Source organism: Urocitellus parryii, chromosome 7, assembly GCF_045843805.1.
Source record: "Urocitellus parryii isolate mUroPar1 chromosome 7, mUroPar1.hap1, whole genome shotgun sequence".
Lineage (NCBI taxonomy): Eukaryota > Metazoa > Chordata > Mammalia > Rodentia > Sciuridae > Urocitellus > Urocitellus parryii.
Window position 1 is genome coordinate 101,944,421 of NC_135537.1, and position 21,387 is coordinate 101,965,807.

Below are 21,387 nucleotides of genomic sequence, written 5' to 3' on the forward strand. Positions count from 1 at the left end.
CTTTCACCCTCCACATTCTACAACATGTAAAACTCTGACAGAATATTAAATAGTGATTAGCTTGTGGGGAGTATAAAAAGGCATTGCCACTTGTTGGCTGTGTCTAACAAAATATGACGTGGCCTATGATCCAGAATAATCCACTTCTGAACACAAAATCTGGAGCAGACTAAGATGTACAGTATAAAATATATTTTGTATTACACCATAAACTTTTTGACTGAGTCCTACTGTAGAAGGTATAGTGAATATTCACCATTCAAAACCAAATAATAATATTCATGAAAAAATAAATACCATTTACTCTGACACCTTTTAGGGCATTCTCTTCTCTTTTAAAATGTAGACTGCAAACTATACTAAATTGATTTTATTATATGATGCTGGGAAAACAATGCCCTGAGAGATTAGCAATATATATGTAAGGACTACTATATGTCTCTTTACTGTTGTATTGCTTAATGGGGAATGTGGGGATGGGGTGTGGCTCAATAAACCTTAAATGTCAATCAGTAGGTAGAACACAATAATGTGAATTACTATACAGTTACCAGTTTGAAATTGATCAAGAAAACACAGATACATCTATGTTTAATAGGCATGCTTCTGAAAAATGAAATGTAGAGCTGCAAAAGCAGAAAGATAATTTCAGAATAGCATGTTACGTGTGTTGGGTGTGTGTGTGTTTGTGTGTATGTTTGTATTCATGTATATATATATATGAAAATGGTCTGGAAGTATATTTTTAATTATATTAACATCTCAGTAGTGTGGGAATACTAGCAGATAAAGAGCACTGAAGATACATGTGCAATGGTATAATTTTAAAGGGTTTTTAAAATGTAAATTCAGAAAAACTTCAAGGTTTCAGTAAATGTTGAGGTGTGACTTGGTAAAATGAGCACAGAGGTGACAAGTAATTAGGTCCAGTTCAATATAACCAAGTATAATATCCATACACATGAATTCATGAATAAGAGCAAAGAGGAAACTTCAATTAAAACCATAAGGACTGAGGAGAGATTCAGATTAGGGGATGTGTAGGAAGAGCTGGATAAAAAGTCATGAAGTGGGCAGGAAAGGAGAAAGAAAAGGCCTCACGGCTGGTAAATTGGTCCATCCCTCCCTGGTGGTTCAAATAACAGAGTGGCCTGCTTAGTGGGAAACTACTTTGCAACTCTGTTGACACAGACAACAGAAAGTGCCACCAGAGTGGCAAACTGAAACCTGTAAGGCCAATTCACCACTTTGCTTTGGTGTTTTCTACTAGCTGTCTTTCTTACTGTGCCTCTGTTGATCTCCAGGTGCGTGTCAACACATGAATGAATGAAGAAAATGTGGTATATCTATGCAAGGGAGTTTTATTCAGCTATGAGTAAGAATGAAATGATGGCTTTTATTAGTAATTGAATGAATGAATGGAATTGGAAAACATCATGATAAGTGAAATAAGCCAGACTGAGAAATTCAAGGGACATTTCTTTCTTATATATGGAAGCTAGAGCACAATATGAAAAAAAAGAGTGGATCCCAGAAAAATAGAGAGATCAATGGTGTAGAGAAGGAGGTAGAAGGCCCAGAAAAAGAGAAGAATGGTGAAATGAAATTGACCAAATTATGCTATGAATACCTACGAATATACCGCAGTGAAGTCCACCTTTGGGTATAGCTATACAGCACCGATTTAAAAAGAAGCAATAAGTAAAGAGAAGGAAGACCAGCAGAGTAGAGGAAGGAGAACAGGTATGGGAGTAGGGGAAGGAAAAAGGAAGTACTGGGTAATGAAATGGGGAAATTATATTTCATGTATATATGATTATATATCTATTATATAAACTATAATGCACCAATAAAAACATTAAAAAAACACTTTGACACTCTCTCCTAAAGCTGAATGTAACCCTTAACCTAATTTCACTCTTAGATTGCACATAGATGAGGTTGAATAGATGTAAGAATGTTCATAAAAGCACAGTTCATAATATCAATAACCTATGAGTAACCCAGACAACCAGGAAAGGCAGTGTTGGTGAATAAATTCTGATATATTCATATAATAAAATATTATAGAAAATCTAAACCAAATGCCTTCCACATGCATCACCAGGGTGGATCTTACCAATATAAGTAAGGCCTACAATTACACATTCTTTTTTAAAGTTAAAACAACATGTATGCATATACATACTTTTTAAAATATGTATAACACAAAGAAGATTTTATTTATTTATTTATTTATTTATTTATTTATCTATCTATCTATCTATTTATTTATTTATTTTTTGTGGTGCTGAGGATTGAACCCAGGGCCTTGTACATGTGAGGCAAGCACTCTACCAACTGAGCTGTATTCCCAGCCCCCACAAAGAAGACTTGATAAGATCCTTTGGAAAAGAATTCCAGGGAATATTAATCACATAACTCGGGATGAGGGTTCACTTTGTCTTGAGAGAAGGAGGAAAATGAGATGAATGTGGATAAATAAGGTTGTTGTATGTTTTAATTTCTTGTCAAGGTCCTAGAATTTTTTTGGCAGTGGGGGGAGAGGGAGTTTCAGGATTTTTCCTTCATTGAAAATAACATAGAAGGTCATTTCATGGATCAATGCATGCTTTGTGGACCACATAGTATGAGGGGCCCAATTATAAAAGCATCTATTTTGCTGGGGATGTGGCTCAAGAGGTAGCATGCTTATCTGGCATGCGTGCGGCCTAGGTTTGATCCTCAGCACTACATACAAACAAAGATGTTGTGTCCGTCAAAAACTAAAAAATAAATATTAAAAAATTCTCTCTCTCTCTCTCTCTCTCTCTCTCTCTCTCTCTCTCTCTCTCTCTCTCCTCTCTTTAAAAAAAGCATCTATTTTAAACAGAAGACAGATTTTAAGATTAGGGAAATCAGGTTATTAGTTATAAGAAACACAGGAGGTTTGAGTCTTGACTACAGATTAATAATTCAATTCAAAGGGCCAAATAGAAGGTTCAGAGCTAGTGCTAAAAAGACCCATTATGAAACTTATCTCCACCACAGCTTTCAAGAGTACATCACAAAAGACCCACATGAAAAATGTATTTTCTTTTGTAAATATTCTCTTCCATTTTCCAGATCGCACATGGACCCAGCTCAGTAAAACCAGGGAGTGACTTGGAGATCTCCAGCAATGGAGGGCATGGATTCCTTGCTTTTCACAACTGAACTCTCCTGTCTGCTCCAAAGACTCCTCTCCTGTTCTCTTCTTCCTATAAGGCATTAAATGTGAAATAAGGTCTTGCTTGGCACATTGTCACAAAGTATCCTTTTGCAACTTCTGTAACTCATGCTTATAGCACCAGAGAGCTCTGTAATGCATATTGGAGTGCTGGGAACACAGGATACTTCCAGGCAATGAGTTCTTTGTTTGCCGCAGTCTGGCTGGGCACAAATCACCAGCCACTCAAGCAGGAACAAACTTTATTTCTGAACTCCACCAGCACACTCCACACACGCTCCCTGGGAACTTTCCCGAATGCCACCCATGCGGTTCCTCCAGGAATGCCACACACCAACCGGAACTCCCTCTACCAGAGCTTCACCCACCAATGAGAACTCTCCAGGAATTCCCACGAGAGCTCAACTGGAACTCAACGGGACCTCTGCGAGAACTCAAAAGTACTGGCAAAATGCTAGGCGCCATCCCAACTTGGCTGTGGCTCTCAATAGTTGTTATTATTTTAAATAAGTAACATGTTGCTGCAATTCCATTATTACAAATACAGACGCTTGCTCTGCTTTTGGGATTCCTTTGGACCTGGAGAAAACAACAACCAGTTAACTCTGATCTATGGGATGGGCTCTGTTGTTCTTTGTCTTGGGAGAAGGAGGAAAATGAGATGAATGTGGATTAATAAGGTTGAATAGGCATTTCAGAATGCTTGTTGAATAAACATGCATGATTTTCCAAATACTAATTTTTGGATTTCAAGAGAAAGGCTAGTTGAGAACATACTTCCTCTGGACAGTGTTTTCTCTGGCAAAAAGATCAACCTAAATAATATAAATGTATTTATGGTAAATGTATTATGGTATATATGGTATATGTGTGTGTGTGTGCACGTGCACACACACACACACACACACACACACACACACACACACACACACACACTGATTGAGAAATCAGGAGACTAACAAAGCCCTCCTACATAGATGGCCCCCTTGTTAAAATGATAAATTCGCCAGTTGGCTAGGATGCAAACCTTGAATTTCTTTGCCAAAAGACAGCAGCAAGGTCTAATGCTGGTCATATTAGAATCCAAAGGGAAAAGGGGAAAATGAAAGACATAATTAAGTCCTTTGGGATAAGTTAACCATCAAAATTAAAGAAATACAGACCTTTCCCATAAAGTTAGCCATCAAAAGCAAATATTCACAAGAGTATACCTCTATAAAGAGAAAGAAAAAGTCCCTTTTCCTGTCTCTTATGGGCATTTTATCCAAAAGGAGAAAAATCCCATATACTTTTCAGGAACTCATAGGACATTCATGCATAGACACATGTTCATATTTTCCTAATTGAGATTATTTATATTAAAAGAAGTCTGAACTTTCCCTCTGCTGGTGACTACTCATTCTTTGAGTGACTCTACTTGCCAAACTACTTCATTTTTTGTTGTTTTGTTTTCCATCTAGGTCCTGTGTTCATTTTCCCTTAAATTAATATGCTTGATGGTAAGCAGGTCTCCAACCGTGAAGTCATTTCTCATGTGCATGTTTTGCAGGCACTGCTGATAGCCAGCTCTTAAGTGCAGTCATGCTGTCAACTTGACCCAACTTGCCTCCACTGAAACACGAGGGCACAAACAGCCACACCATGGCTGCCTGAGGTGGGGTGGCGCAGAGTTCACAGAAGATGCTTCTTTTTCCTTGGCTACCTACCATTTCTCCTGACCACTTGAAATTGGTTGTCAACCTAGGATTCACCCCTTCCTGCTGCTACAATTCCCTTTGAAGAGTGGGGTGTTGTGTGAAAAAAATAAGTAACACACTTACCAACAAATGTTCTGGGAAACTGGGATCAGTGTTTGATGATACAACATCAGGATCCCTGCAGGCTGGTGTCTTTTATGGGTTTGCATCCACACACAATAGAACAAGGATATGGATGGAAAAAGGAGAGCTACCTGGAGCTTAAGATACAGCACACTGAAGATGGGTTGTGGCTAGGTGTTTTTACCTCTACTAATCTGGAAATTGTATTATTATTTCTTCTTCTTCTCTCCACAATTATCTGAAGCAGACACATTAACACCACATTAAAGAAGCAGCTCAACTATTTGTGTTGATTTGTTTTCCACAGCAAACATGAGGGCTGCTCTAAAATAAGAGAGAAAACTTCAAACTTAGGCATTTTCATAAATTTAGTTTAAAATGTCATTGTATTACATTTTACCAATTTGATATCTAGCTTTACATAGAGTAACAGACATATACATCTTGTAAGATCAAATCTTTATCTTTGCAAATCATTTGGAAGTCTAAAAGAAAAACAAACAAATGAAAAAAAGAAATCACTTGTCCCAAAAGGGGAGTTACAAACTTAAAATCTTTCAATGAATAGTAACTATGATGATGTCATTCATTTGGAGTTGGCAAAGATTTCAATGAATAAAGCTCCGTTTTCTTCCTAGGGTTATGTAATATATTGTAACTCACAGTCAGCTAAAGGTCAAGAAATAGGGGCTGGGGATGTGGCTCAAGCGGTAGCACACTCGCCTCGCATGCGTGCGGCCCGGGTTCGATCCTCAGCAGCACCATATACCAACAAAGATGTTGTGACCGCCGAGAACTAAAAAATAAATATTAAAAATTCTCTCTCTCTATCTCTCTCTCTCCTCTCCCACTCTCTCTTTATAAAAAAAAAAGAAATAAAAAAGCTATTTGCAGGTATAACATAATATCAGTAGCACTGGTGATAATAATAGTCATTGTTGCTTCAGTCATTCTCTCTGAGAAGCATTTGCCAGACACTGAAATCAATGCTATGTGTATAATATTGCAACCAGCCTTCAAGCATATATTATCCTGTTTTTAATTAGAAATGTATAATATTTGTCAAGAGCAATTAACACTCACATAGGAAAAATATGAAATCAATATTGTACAAATTAAGTAATTTAAAGCAAATAGATAAAGGAAAAAATAATTTTCATTTCTTTATGTTCAACACAGCATTTACAAAAGAAAACTATATCAGGAGAAGATAAAATATTACAGAAATTTTAAAAAGATTAATAGACCACTAGCCATGCTAACAAAGAGAAGAAGAGAGAGAACCCAAATTACTAGCTTATGGGATGAAAAAGGCAATATCAAAACAGACACTTCAGAAATACAGAAGATAATTAGAAATTATTTTGAAACCCTATACTCTAATAAAATAGAAGATAGTGAAGGCATCGATAAATTCCTTAAGGCATATGAGCTGCCCATATTGAGTCAGGATGATATAAACAACCTAAAAAGACCAATATCAAGTGAGGAAATAGAAGAAGCCATCAAAAGACTACCAACCAAGAAAAGCCCAGAACCAGATGGATACACAGCAGAGTTTTACAAGAATTTTAAAGAAGAACCAATACCAATACTCCATAATCTATTTCAGGAGATAGAAAAAGAGGGAGTACTTCCAAATTCATTCTATGAGGCCAACATCACCCTGATTCCCAAACCAGATAAAGACACCTCAAAGAAAGAAAACTTCAGACCAATATCCCTAATGAATTTAGATGCAAAAATCCTCAATAAACTGCTGGCAAATCAGATACAAAAACATATCAAAAAGATAGTGCACCATGACCAAGTGGGATTCATCACTGGGATACAAGGCTGGTTCAGTATACAGAAATCAATAAATGTAATTCACCACATCAATAGACTTAGAGATAAGAACCATATGATCAACTCAAAAAAGCATTTGACAAAATACAGAATCCCTTTATGTTTAAAACACTAGAAAAATTAGGGATAACAGGAAATTACCTCAAAATGATAAAAGCTATATACAATAAGCCTCAGGACAGCATCTTTCTCAATGGAGAAAAATTGAAGACATTCCCTTTAAAATCTGTAACAAGACAGAGATGCCCTCTCTCACCACTTCTATTCAACATAGTTCTTGAAACACTAGCCAGAGCAATTAGACAGGTGAAAGACGTTAAAGGCATAAATATAGGAAAAGAAGAACTTAAATTAGCACTATTTGCCGATGACATGATCCTATACCTAGCAGACTCAAAAAATTCAACCAAGAAACTTCTAGAAATAGTAAATGAATCCAGCAAAGTGCAGGATATAAAATCAATACCAATAAATCAAAGGCATTCCTGTATATCAGTAACAAATTCTCTGAAATGGAAATGAGGACAACTACTCCATTCACAATATCCTCAAAAAAAAAAAAAACCTGGGAATCAACTTAACAAAAGAGGTGAAGGAGCTATACAATGAAAACTACAGAACCCTGAAGAAAGAAATAGAAGACCTTAGAAGATGGAAGGATTTACCTTGCTCATGGATTGGTAGAATTAATATTATTAAGATGGCCATATTACCAAAAGCACTTTAGAGATTCAATGCAATTCCCATCAAAATCCCAATGACATTCTTGCGGAAATGGAAAAAGCAATCATGAAATTCATCTGGAAAACAAGAGACCCAGAATAGCTAAAGTAATTCTAAGCAGGAAGAGTGAAATTGGTGGTATCACGATTCCAGATTTTAAACTATACTATAGAGCAATAGTAACAAAAACTGCATGGTACTGGCACCAAAACAGGCTGGTAGACCAAGGGTACAAAATAGAGGACACAGAGACAAATCCACAAAACTACAACTACCTTATATTAGACAAAGGTGCTAAAACCATGCAATGGAGAAAGAATAGCATCTTCAACAATGGTGCTGGGAGAACTGGAAATCCATATGCAACAAAATGAAATTGAACCCCTTTCTCTCACCATGCACAAAAGTCAACTCAAAATGGATCAAGGAGCTAGGAATCAGACCAGAGACTCTGCATGTTAAAGAAGATAAAGTTGTCCCTAATCTTCATCACGTGCGGGCAGGCCCCAAATGTCTTAATAAGACACCTATAGCACAAGAGTTAAAACCAAGAATCAACAAATGGGACAAATTCAAACTAAAAAGTTTTTTCTCAGCAAGAGAAATAATATGTGAGGTAAATAGGGAGCCTACATACTGGGAACAAATTTTTACCCCCCCAAACATCAGATAGAGCTCTAATCTCAAAGAACAAAAAAAGTTAAACAACAAAAAAGCAAATAACCCAATCAACAAATGGGACAAGGACCTGAACAGAAACTTCTCAGAAGAGGACATACAATCAATCAACAAGTACATAAAAAAATGCTAATCATCTTTACCAATCAGAGAAATGCAAATTAAAACTACTCTAAGATACCATCTCACTCCAATAACAATGGCAGCCATTATGAAGTCAAACAACAATAAGTGCTGGCGACGTTGCGGGGGGGAAAAAAGTACACTCATACCTTGCTGGTGTGACTGAAAATTGGTGCAGCCAATTTGGAAAGCAGTATGGAGATTCCTTAGAAAGCTGGGAATGGAACCACCATTTGACCCAGCTATTCCGCTTCTTGGGCTAGAGCAAAAAGACCTAAAAAGAGCATACTACAGGACACAGCCACATCAATGTTTATAGCAGCACAATTCACAATAGCTAGAATGTGGAACCAACCTAGATGCCCTTCAATAGACAAATGGATTAAAAAAATATGGCATTTATACTCCATGGAATATTACGCAGCACTAAAAAATAACAAGATCATGGCATTTGCAGGCAAATGGATGGCATTAGAGCAGACTATGCTAAGTGAAGTGAGCCAATCCCTGAAAAACAAATGCAAAATGTCTACTATGATATAAGGGGGGTGACTCAAAATGGGATAGGGAGGAAGAGCATGAGAAGAAGACTACCACTAAATAGGAAAGAAAGGTGGGAGGGAAAAAGAGGTAGAAGGAAAGTTGCACGGAAGATGGAAGGAGAAGCACATTGTTATACAGAATACATATATGATGTTCTAATGAGAAAAAGAAAAAAAGTGTGTCACATTAGATTGGATAGACAGAAAGGATGGGAGAGGAAGGGAGGAGTAAAAAGGATAGGAAGGGCAGCAGAATAAAATAGACAATATGATTGATGTATGTACACTCCATGTATGTATTATATGTAAAAATACATTCTGCTGTCATGTATGACTAAAAAAATTAAAACATAAAGTAAAAAAAAATGACAGTACAATGATCTAAAATAACAGTTCTTATTTAACCAGTTGTTTAATTTTTATGGTTGCTTGCTCTATAAAGAAAATAAAACTTAATAAAAATAAAAACACTCCATTCACAATCTCCTCAAAAAAAAAATAAAATACTTGGGAATCAAGCTAACAAAAGAGGTGAAAGATTTATACAATGAAAACGACAGAACCCTAAAGAGAGAAGTAGAAGAAGATCTTAGAAGATGGAAAAATATACCATGTTCATGGATAGGCAGAACTAACATTATCAAAATGGCGATATTGCCAAAAGTTCTCTATAGGTTTAATGCAATGCCAATCAAAATCCCAAAGGCATTTCTTGTAGAAATAGATAAAGCAATCATGAAATTCATATGGAAAAATAAAAGACCCAGAATAGCAAAAGCAATTCTAAGCAGGAAGTGTGAATCAGGCGGTATAGCGGTACCAGATTTCAAACTATATTACAGAGCAATAGTGCCAAAAACAGCATGGTACTGGTACCAAAACAGTCGGGTGGACCAATGGTATAGAATAGAGGACACAGAGACTAATCCACAAAGTTACAACTATCTTATATTTGATAAAGGGGCTAAAAGCATGCAATGGAAGAAGGATAGCATCTTCAACAAATAGTGCTGGGAAAACTGGAAATCCATATGCAACAAAATGAAACTGAATCCCTTTCTCTCGCCATGCACAAAAGTTAACTCAAAATGGATCAAGGAGCTTGATATCAAATCAGAGACTCTGCGTCTGATAGAAGAAAAGTTGGCTCCGATCTACAGATTGTGGGGTCGGGCTCCAAATTCCTTAATAGGACACCCATACCACAAGAGTTAATAACAAGAATCAACAAATGGGACTTACTTAAACTAAAAAGTTTTTTCTCAGCAAGAGAAACAATTAGAGATGTAAATAGGGAGCCTACATCCTGGGAACAAATCTTTACTGCTCACACTTCAGATAGAGCCCTAGTATCCAGAGTATACAAGGAACTCAAAAAATTAGACAAAAAGACAACAAATAACCCAATCAACAAATGGGCCAAGGACCTGAACAGACACTTCTCAGAGGAGGATATATAATCAATCAAAAAGTACATGAAAAAATGCTCACCATCTCTAGCAGTCAGAGAAATGCAAATCAAAACCACCCTAAGATACCATCTCACTCCAGTAAGATTGGCAGCCACTATGAAGTCAAACAACAATAAGTGCTGGCGAGGATGTGGAGAAAAGGGTACACTTGTACATTGCTGGTGGGACTGCAAATTGGTGCAGCCAATTTGGAAAGCAGTATGGAGACTCTTGGGAAAGCTGGGAATGGAACCCTGCTATTGCCCTTCTGGGACTATTCCCTGAAGACCTTAAAAGAGCATGCTACAGGGATACTGCCACATCGATGTTCATAGCAGCACAATTCACAATAGCTAGACTGTGGAACCAACCCAGATGCCCTTCAATAGATGAATGGATAAAAAAAATGTGGCATTTATACACCATGGAATATTATGCAGCACTTAAAAATGACAAAATCATGGAATTTGCAGGGAAATGGATGGCACTAGAGCAGATTATGCTTAGTGAAGCTAGCCATTCCCTAAAAAACAAATACCAAATGTCTTCTTTGATATAATAAGAGCAACTATGAACAGAGCAGGGAGGAAGAACAGGAAAAAAAGATTAACCTTAAACAGAGACATGAGATGGTAGGGAAAGGGAGAGAAAAGGGAAATTGCATGGAAATGAAGGGAGTCCCTCATTGCTATACAAAATTACATACAAGATGTTGGGAGGGGAATGGGAAAATAAACAAGGAGATAAATGAATTACAGTAGATGGGGTAGAGAGAGAAGATGTGAGGGAAGGGGATGGGGAATACTAGGGGATAGGAAAAGTAGTAGAATACAACAATTACTAATAGGGCATTATGTAAAATTGTGGATGTGTAACCGACGTGATTCTGCAATCTGCATTTGGGGTAAAAATTGGGAGTTCATAACCCACTTCAATCTAATGTATGAAATATGATATGGCAAGAGCTTTGTAATGTTGTGAACAACCAATAAAAAAATGAATGTAAAATGCAAATAAGATGAAAATAAAAAAAAGAAAGAAAAATAAAATAAAATAGAGACCTAAAAAAAAATGTTATGAATAAGCTTAAAAAAAAGAAAAATAAGTCATTAACCCAGCTTTAAAAAGAAAGAAAGAAAGAAGTGTATCATGAGAGTTTACTCCTTTAGAAATAATTCAAATGACCTTCCTAGAAAGAGTCAGCAGGTCTGGGGATATAGCATGCAGAAGGCCTTGGAGTTTAAAGCCCAATACTGCAAGAAAAGAAAAGGGAGGGAAGGGAGAAAAAAGAAGAAAGGGAGGGAGGAAGGGAGGAACTAAAGAAGGAAGAAAAAAAGGAAAAATGAAGAAAGGGAGGGAGGAAGGAAGGAAGGAAGAAAAAAGGGATAGAACCAAAGCAGGGAAAGCAATGGGTCATTAAAGCAAAAGGGCACGCAGTACAAATATAAATATATGACATAAAATCTGTTGAGACAGTTTAGAAAGCTTTAGAATTTGCATGACATCAAACTGAGTGGTATTATGACTGTACAGAAACTTAAGAAGCTCCACCTTGGATAGAGTGCCAGGGATCCCAGCAGCCTGCAGCAGGGCCCCGGAGACCCAGGCCAACTGATTCGCGTGGCCTGCCCTGCGGCTACAGAAGGCGTGGCGCCTCAGTGAAGCCATTAATTGGCAAGCAGGGAGGTTAGGGAAGGACATTAGGTGGAATCCCACCAGCCAAGCCCACACGGACCCTTGGGCCGAGCACGGGTTCTCAGAAGGGGAAGGAAGCGGTACAGTCCCATCCCCCACAGCGGACACTCCGCCGAGGCAGTCAGCAGCCACCATCCGGGAAAGCTGAAGGATACACCGCCACTCTCCTTCAGAGTGCGACATCAAAACAGGTCGGTGTCATTCAGCTCACCCCCCAGACAGCGGGAATTCGCATAAAATCTCTCCTAGGCTTGCCGGGAGAGGGAGTATCAAGCTGAGCCTCCATACAGGCTAGGGGGAAACCAGAGACACCTGACCTCCAACCCCTCCTCCCAGTAGCAGCCAAAAGGAAACCTGGCTAGCCAGCGCTGGGGGAGGGGCAAGCAGAAAAAATCAAAGTGATAGAGTGCCAGGGATCCCAGCAGCCTGCAGCAGGGTCCCGGAGATCCAGGCCAACTGATTCGCGTGGCCTGCCCTGCGGCTACAGAAGGCGTGGCGCCTCAGTGAAGCCATTAATTGGCAAGCAGGGAGGTTAGGGAAGGACACTAGGTGGAATCCCACCAGCCAAGCCCACACGGACCCTTGGGCCGAGCACGGGATCTCAGAAGGGGAAGGAAGCGGTACAGTCCCATCCCCCACAGCGGACACTCCACCGAGGCAGTCAGCGGCCACCATCCGGGAAAGCTGAAGGATACACCACCACTCTCCTTCAGAGTGCAACATCAAAACAGCGGACACTCCATCCAGGCAGTCAGCGGCCACCATCCGGGAAAGCTGAAGAATACACCACCACTCTCCAACAGCTTGCAACATCAAAACAGCCAGCAGCAGGACCCCGGAGATCCAGGCCAACTGATTCGCGCGGCCTGCCCCGCAGCTACAGAAGGCGTGGCGCCTCAGAGGAGCCATTAATTAGCAAGCAGGGAGGTTAGGGACTGCCATTAGGTGGAATCCCGCCAGCCAAGCCCACCGCCCACGCCTGGAACAGGCCCAGCGTCCTGCCAGCATTGTAGTCACGACACCCCAATTGGAATAGGGACAGAGCAGAGCCGCCTTCCACTCCCAGAACAGGCCCAGAGAGCCGCCAGCGTGGTAGACACGTCACCCCAATAGGAGTAGGGGCACAGCCGCCGCCCGCACCTGCAAGGGAGACTTTTCAAGTATACAAGAGCAACATAAATAAATAGGGGGTAAATTTCAAAACACAACAGTTGCACCAAGCAGAAAGAAACGTGAGCAGTATGAAAAGACAAGGAAAGAAAGGACCACAAGCAATGCAGGTCAACTCAACTTTAGAAGAGGTAATAGCTGCAACAGATGGAATATCAGATAAAGAGTTCAGGATATATATGCTTCAGATGATCTGGAGTCTCAAGGAAGACATGAGACAGCAAAATCAGACAATGAAAGATCACATTGACAAACAAATCCAGGAAGTAAAAGATCAATTTCACAGGGAGATAGAGGTAATAAAAAACAAACAAATTGAAATTCTAGAAATGCAGGAAACAATAAACCAACTTAAAAACTCAATTGAGAATACTACCAGCAGAGTAGATCACTTAGAAGAGAGAACATCAGACAATGAAGACAAAGTATTTCAACTGGAAAAGAACATAGACAGCTCAGCAAGTCTGCTAAGAAACCATGAGCAGAACATCCAAGAATTATGGGACAATATCAAAAGACCAAATTTAAGAGTCATTGGGATACAGGAAGGCACAGAGCTCCATTCCAAAGGAATAAACAGTCTATTCAGTGAAATAATACGAGAAAACTTCCCAGAATTGAAGATTGAGACAGAATCCCAAATCCTAGGAGCCTACAGGACGCCGAATGTGCAAAATCATAAGAGATCCACACCTAGACACATTATAATGAAGATGTCCAACATACAGAATAAGGAGAGAATTTTAAAAGCTGCAAGAGAAAGAAAGCAGATTACATTTAGGGGTAAACCAATCAGGATAACAGCTGATCTCTCAACACAGACTCTGAAAGCTAGAAGATCCTGGAATAACATATTTCAAACACTGAAAGACAATGGGCTCCAACCAAGAATCGTGTATCCGGCGAAATTAAGCTTCAGGTTAGAAGATGAAATTAAAACCTTCCACAATAAACAAAAGTTAAAAGAATTCGCAGCTAGAAAACCATCTCTTCAAAAAATCCTTGGCAAAACATTACAGGAAGAGGAAATGGAAAACAACATTGAAAACCAACAATGGGAGGTAGGACAGTAAAGGGGGGAAAGTAGTCAAAGAGGATAACAAATCAGGTTTAGTAACATCAATAAACAAATATGGATAGAAGAACAAACCATATCTCAATAATAACCCTAAATGTTAATGGCTTAAACTCACCAATTAAGAGACACAGGCTAGTAGAATGGATCAAAAAACATGACCCAACAATATGCTGTCTACAGGAGACGCATTTGATAGGAAAAGATATACATAGACTGAAGGTGAAAGGTTGGGAAAAATCATATCACTCATATGGACCGCGGAAACAAGCAGGAGTGTCCATACTCATATCTAATAAAATAGATTTCAAGCCAAAGCTAATCAAAAGGGATATAGAAGGACACTTCATACTGCTCAAGGGAACCATACACCAACAAGACATAACAATCATAAATATATATGCCCCAAATAATGGTGCAGCTGTATTCATCAAGCAAACTCTTCTCAAGTTCAAGAGTCTAATAGACCAACATACAATAATCATGGGAGACTTCAACACACCTCTCTCACCACTGGACAGATCTTCCAAACAAAAGTTAAATAAGGAAACTATAGAACTCAATAACACAATTAACAACCTAGACTTAATTGACATATATAGACTATACCACCCAACATCAAGTAGCTACACTTTTTTCTCAGCAGCACATGGAACCTTCTCAAAAATAGACCATATACTATGTCACAGGGCAACTCTTAGACAATACAAAGGGGTAGAGATAATACCATGCATCTTATCTGATCATAATGGAATGAAACTGAAAATCAATGATAAAAGAAGAAAGGAAAAAGCAAGCATCACCTGGAGAATGAACAATAGGTTGCTGAGTGATCAATGGGTTTTAGAAGACATCAAGGAGGAAATTAAAAAATTCCTAGAGTTAAATGAAAACACAGACACAACATATCGGAATCTATGGGACACATTGAAAGCAGTTCTAAGAGGAAAATTCATTGCTTGGAGTTCATTCCTCAAAAAAAGAAAAAACCAACAAATAAATGATCTCATACTTCATCTCAAAATCCTAGAAAAAGAAGAGCAAAACAACAGCAAAAGAAGTAGAAGTCAAGAAATAATTAAAATCAGAGCTGAAATTAATGAAATTGAAACAAAAGAAACAATTGAAAAAATTGACAAAACTAAAAGCTGGTTCTTTGAAAAAATAAATAAAATTGACAGACCCTTAGCCATGCTAACGAAGAGAAGAAGAGAGAGAACCCAAATTACTAGCATACGGGATGAAAAAGGCAATATCACAACAGACACTTCAGAAATACAGAAGATAATCAGAAATTACTTTGAATCCTTATACTCCAATAAAATAGAAGATAGTGAAGGCATAGATAAATTCCTTGAGTCCTATGATCTGCCCAGATTGAGCCAGGAGGATATAGACAACCTAAACAGACCAATAACAATAGAGGAAATAGAAGAAACCATCAAAAGACTACCAACTAAGAAAAGCCCAGGACCGGATGGGTATACAGCAGAGTTTTACAAAACCTTTAAAGAGGAACTAACACCAATACTTTTCAAGCTATTTCAGGAAATAGAAAAAGAGGGAGAACTTCCAAATTCATTCTACGAGGCCAACATCACCCTGATTCCGAAACCAGACAAAGACACATCAAAGAAGGAAAACTACAGACCAATATCTCTAATGAACGTTGACGCAAAAATCCTCAATAAAATTCTGGCGAATCGGATTCAAATACATATCAAAAAAATTATACATCATGATCAAGTAGGATTCATCCCTGGGATGCAAGGCTGGTTCAATATACGGAAATCAATAAATGTTATTCACCACATCAATATACTTAAAAATAAGAACCATATGATCATCTCAATAGATGCAGAAAAAGCATTCAACAAAGTACAGCATCCCTTTATGTTCAAAACGCTAGAAAAATTAGGGATAACAGGATCATACCTCAACATTGTAAAAGCAATCTATGATAAGCCACAGGCCAGCATCATTCTGAATGGAGAACAATTGAAGGCATTCCCTCTAAGATCTGGTACAAGACAGGGATGCCCTCTCTCACCACTTCTGTTCAACATAGTCCTCGAAACACTGGCCAGAGAAATTAGACAGTCAAAAGAAATTAAAGGCATAAAAATAGGAAAAGAAGAACTTAAATTATCACTATTTGCAGATGATATGATTCTATACCTAGCAGACCCAAAAGGGTCTACAAAGAAGCTATTAGAGCTAATAAATGAATTCAGCAAAGTGGCAGGATATAAGATCAACACGCATAAATCAAAGGCATTCCTGTATATCAGCGACAAATCCTCTGAAACGGAAATGAGGACAACTACTCCATTCACAATATCCCCCCCAAAAATAAAATACTTGGGAATCAACCTAACAAAAGAGGTGAAAGATTTATACAATGAAAATTACAGAACCCTAAAGAAAGACATAGAAGAAGACCTTAGAAGATGGAAAAACATACCCTGCTCATGGATAGGCAGAACTAACATCATCAAAATGGCGATATTACCAAAAGTTCTCTATAAGTTCAATGCAATGCCAATCAAAATCCCAACAGCATATCTTGTAGAAATAGATAAAAGAATCATGAAATTCATATGGAATAATAAAAGACCCAGAATAGCAAAAACAATACTAAGCAGGAAGTGTGAATCAGGTGGTATAGCGATACCAGACTTCAAACTATACTACAGAGCAATAGTAACAAAAACAGCATGGTACTGGTACCAAAACAGGCGGGTGGACCAATGGTACAGAATAGAGGACACAGTAACCCATCCACAAAACTACAACTATCTTATTTTTGATAAAGGGGCTAAAAGCATGCAATGGAGGAAGGATAGCATCTTCAACAAATGGTGCTGGGAAAACTGGAAATCCATTTGCACCAAAATGAATCTGAATCCCTATCTCTCGCCGTGCACAAAAGTTAACTCAAAATGGATCAAGGAGCTTGATATTAAATCAGAGACACGGCATCTGATAGAAGAAAAAGTTGGTTATGATCTACACGCTGTGGGATCGGGCTCCAAATTCCTCAATAGGACACCCATAGCGCTAGAGTTAACAAATAGAATCAACAAATGGGACTTACTCAAACTAAAAAGTTTTTTCTCAGCAAAAGAAACAATAAGAGAGATAAATAGGGAGCCTACATCCTGGGAACAAATCTTTACTCCACACACTTCAGATAGAGCCCTAATAACCAGAATATACAAAGAACTCAAAAAATTAGACAATAAGATAACAAATAACCCAATCAATAAATGGGCCAAGGACCTGAACAGACACTTCTCAGAGGAGGACATACAATCAATCAACAAGTACATGAAAAAATGCTCACCATCGCTAGCAGTCAGAGAAATGCAAATCAAAACTACCCTAAGATACCATCTCACTCCAGTAAGACTGGCAGCCATTAGGAAGTCAAACAACAATAAGTGCTGGAGAGGATGCGGGGAAAAGGGCACTCTTGTTCATTGCTGGTGGGACTGCAAATTGGTGCAGCCAATTTGGAAAGCAGTATGGAGATTTCTCGGAAAGCTGGGAATGGAACCACCATTTGACCCAGCTATTCCCCTTCTCGGTCTATTCCCTAAAGCCCTAACAAGAGCATGCTACAGGGACACTGCTACATCGATGTTCATAGCAGCTCAATTCACGATAGCAAGACTGTGGAACCAGCCTAGATGCCCTTCAATAGATGAATGGATAAAAAAAATGTGGCATTTATACACTATGGAGTATTACTCTGCATTAAAAAATGACAAAATTATAGAATTTGGAGGGAAATGGATGGCATTAGAGCAGATTATGCTAAGTGAAGCTAGTCAATCTTTAAAAAACAAATACCAAATGACTCCTTTGATATAAGGGGTGTAAACAAGGACAGGGTAGGGACGAAGAGCTTGAGAAGAATATTTACAGTAAACAGGGATGAGAGGTGGGAGGGAATGGGAGTGAGAAGGGAAATTGCATGGAAATGGAAGGCGATCCTCAGGGTTATACAAAATGTCATATAAGAGGTAAGGAGGGGTAAGTCAAGAGAATACAAATGGAAGACATGATTTACAGTAGAAGGGGTAGAGAGAGAAAAGGGGAGTGGAGGGGAGGGGAGGGGAGGGGGGATAGTAGACAATAGGACAGACAGCAGAATACATCAGACACTAGAAAGGCAATATGTCAATCAATGGAAGGGTAACTGATGTGATACAGCAATTTTTATATGGGGTAAAAGCGGGAGTTCATAATCCACTTGAATCAAACCGTGTAATATGATGTATTAAGAACTATGTAATGTTATGAACGACCAATAAAAAAAAAAAAAAGAAGCTCCACCTTGGCCTGGCCTAAACCAAACTCAGGGGTGGGAGGCATAGAGAGGACTCCTGTCTGGCTGGAGTGGAAGGGACCTGAACCTGTGACACTTCAGGATGCACTGGTTAGGGAAGGAAGGGGCCAAGACTCCCCTGATGGGCACTTGAGCACCACAAGGCTCCTGGGAGTCCTTCCCCCCAGCTCCCCACCTTCACAACCCCCGCCCCCTTGCAGGGGTTCTCAGTGGTCTGTTCTGTTGCCTGGTGCAGGTTTGAGTTCCTCACCAAGCACCTGAGTGTTCACAGTCTACGTTGGCCTGCCTGGGCAGGCTGTGGTTGTGGTAGCAAGAGCCAAAGCCAACTTAGCTTGATGGAGGCACCAAGGACTGCCCTACAGCCATATTAGCGGGTGGTCCTGGAAGAAGTAGGCAGGGTTTTGGCAGCATTGTCTGAAGACATGAAGCCAGGCCCTAATCCTTATGGTGTTCCTTGGGAGTTGGTGATGTGTAGAGTTATTGGATGTTTTGCTCTTCTCTTGTTTTTGTGGAGAAGTTTTCAGTGTGTTAGAAGCAGGCTTTATGTGGGAAGAGAAAAACAGCTGGCTTTAAAATTTTCTAGAAGAATTGAAGAAAAATGTGAACTACTTCAGAAAGTTAGCCTTGTTCAAAAAGAGCTTGAAGGCTTAGAGTCAACTTTAAAGGGCAGCAATTCTGAGAAGGGTCCAAGAGACGTCCCAAATTTGGAGGCAACCTATGAAAAGCTGCATAGGTCCAAACCGAGCCATGGGGATGAAAGACTCTTTCTAGAAAAAGAGCTAAAAGAACAAAAGGCCAAACATTGTAAACAGGATGAAATCATGGCAGATATATCCAGAAGTATAAAGTCCCTTGAAGGTGAATCAGAATCAATCAGATCACAAATAGCTGAAACTAAAACAAACTTGAGACTGCTTCAAATGAGTGAGTAAGGACGTCAGCTGGCAATGAAGGAAGCCTTGGATGAAAGTTCCCAGCTTCAGCAAAGTCAGAAACCGATCTTACAAGGAGATGCTGAAGCATGGAGGGAACAAGGACGTGTCCAATGTAAAGAGAGCACCACATTGGAAGACTCTCAATTCCATGCAAAACAAGTTCAAACTGATAAAGAAAATCACATGGAGTCTCTGACTGAAGGCTTGCTGAAGATGAAAGATAGGTCTTCTCCAACCAAGGGAGCCCAAACAGACATTGGGAACTTGGAATGGGGAATGACGAGTGAATCAGGAATTGGTGCTCACTTGGATGATGAGCCCAAAGGAGCTTTGAAGAAACTGGTTGATGGTGTTAAGCTAAAGGCCTCCTTAGAAACATTAGAAGGACAAAGATATCAAACTTGTGCTTTCTTATCTGAAGTAGAGAAAACAAAGGAAGACCTTAGAGAACAGATTAGAAGTCTGAAGATGGAACTGGCAACCTTGCTGTCAGAAAATACACGGCTTGAAGGTGAGAATGAGAACCTTCAGCAGAAATTTAAAGTCATGATGGAATGCTATCAAGAAAATATGATGAAATTCCATGGGAAACTCAGAGTAGAGGAAATTTACCGGGTGGAGCAAGAGAAGAAACTTTCCAAGGTTAAAGAAGAGATGGGCCATACAAGAGAAGAGCTGGAGACCTACAGAAAGCGAGCCAAATATCTTAAAGAAGAATTGGAGAGAACCATTCAGTCCTGTCAGGGGAAGATTATTTACTGTGAGAAAAAAGCACATGAGAGTTAGTTGGCGGCTTGGATTGCTGAAAGAAACCTCCATTATTTCATGTAACAAAACGCTCGCAACAGACAAAAGTTAACTGAAAGGGAGCTTCAATTTGAACTTGTAGAGGAAGGTCCCTGTGCACTTGGTGTTTCAAATGCAGCATTGGGCAGAAAGCATTCCCCCAATGGTCCCTCACCATTGGGTCCTCCTTGGCAAGGTGGATGTTATTCGAATTATGGTAGACCATCGCGACCAGCAGAACTCAGAGGTTCTAATCTGCCTTCTTTGGATAAAGAGGATGGGCCTATGTCTTCAGAAAGTCAATCCAGTAGAAAGGAGACCAAAATCAATCTTGATGATTCCAATGTGCCCGATTCATCTCTCCCTGCTGAAAACCAAGCAACTGGCTCCGGCTCATTGTTGGCACCTTTCCCTCCAGTCAGAGGTGAATTGTTTCCTGTGGACCCGAGGAGGAGTCAGTTCATGAGAAGAAGACCATTTTTCCCTCCGCCTTCTATAGTAAACAGGTATGGGGCATCTCGAGATTATTTTTCACTGGGCCCACCATCCCCTCCATTTTTTCCAATGCCAGATATCTATGAATGTAGGTATTTTCCTCATGACCTTCCCCCGAGAGGTAGATTTCCTCCCCCTACCCCCGAATTCTGAATGTAGCAATGAGTGCCCTTGAGGCTTCATTCCACCTTCCAGTGAGCCTGCTACTGAACATCAAAAAGAAACCTGATGTTTTTGATCTCTCTTCAAAAGTAATTTGACTTACCTCTCATTTTTAGTTTTTCAGTAACTGCTTTTACTTTAGTAAGTGATTATACTTTTGCTCCGATTGAAGCTAACTAAAACTATAATTCTTAGGATAGTATTTTGGAAATAAAGATGGTTTAAATATGAATCTTATGAGTAAATTATTTCCCTTCTATTGTACTCTAAAGAGTACAGCATTGAATTTGATTAATCCATGATTCCATAAACAACAATGGGA

At 39.2% G+C, this 21,387-nt stretch overlaps 1 pseudogene; it reads left to right on the top strand.

The window, feature by feature from the left end:
• Positions 1-19,022: 19,022 nt before the first annotated feature.
• LOC144256083 (melanoma inhibitory activity protein 2 pseudogene) lies at positions 19,023-21,132 on the top strand (annotated as a pseudogene).
• Positions 21,133-21,387: the final 255 nt, after the last annotated feature.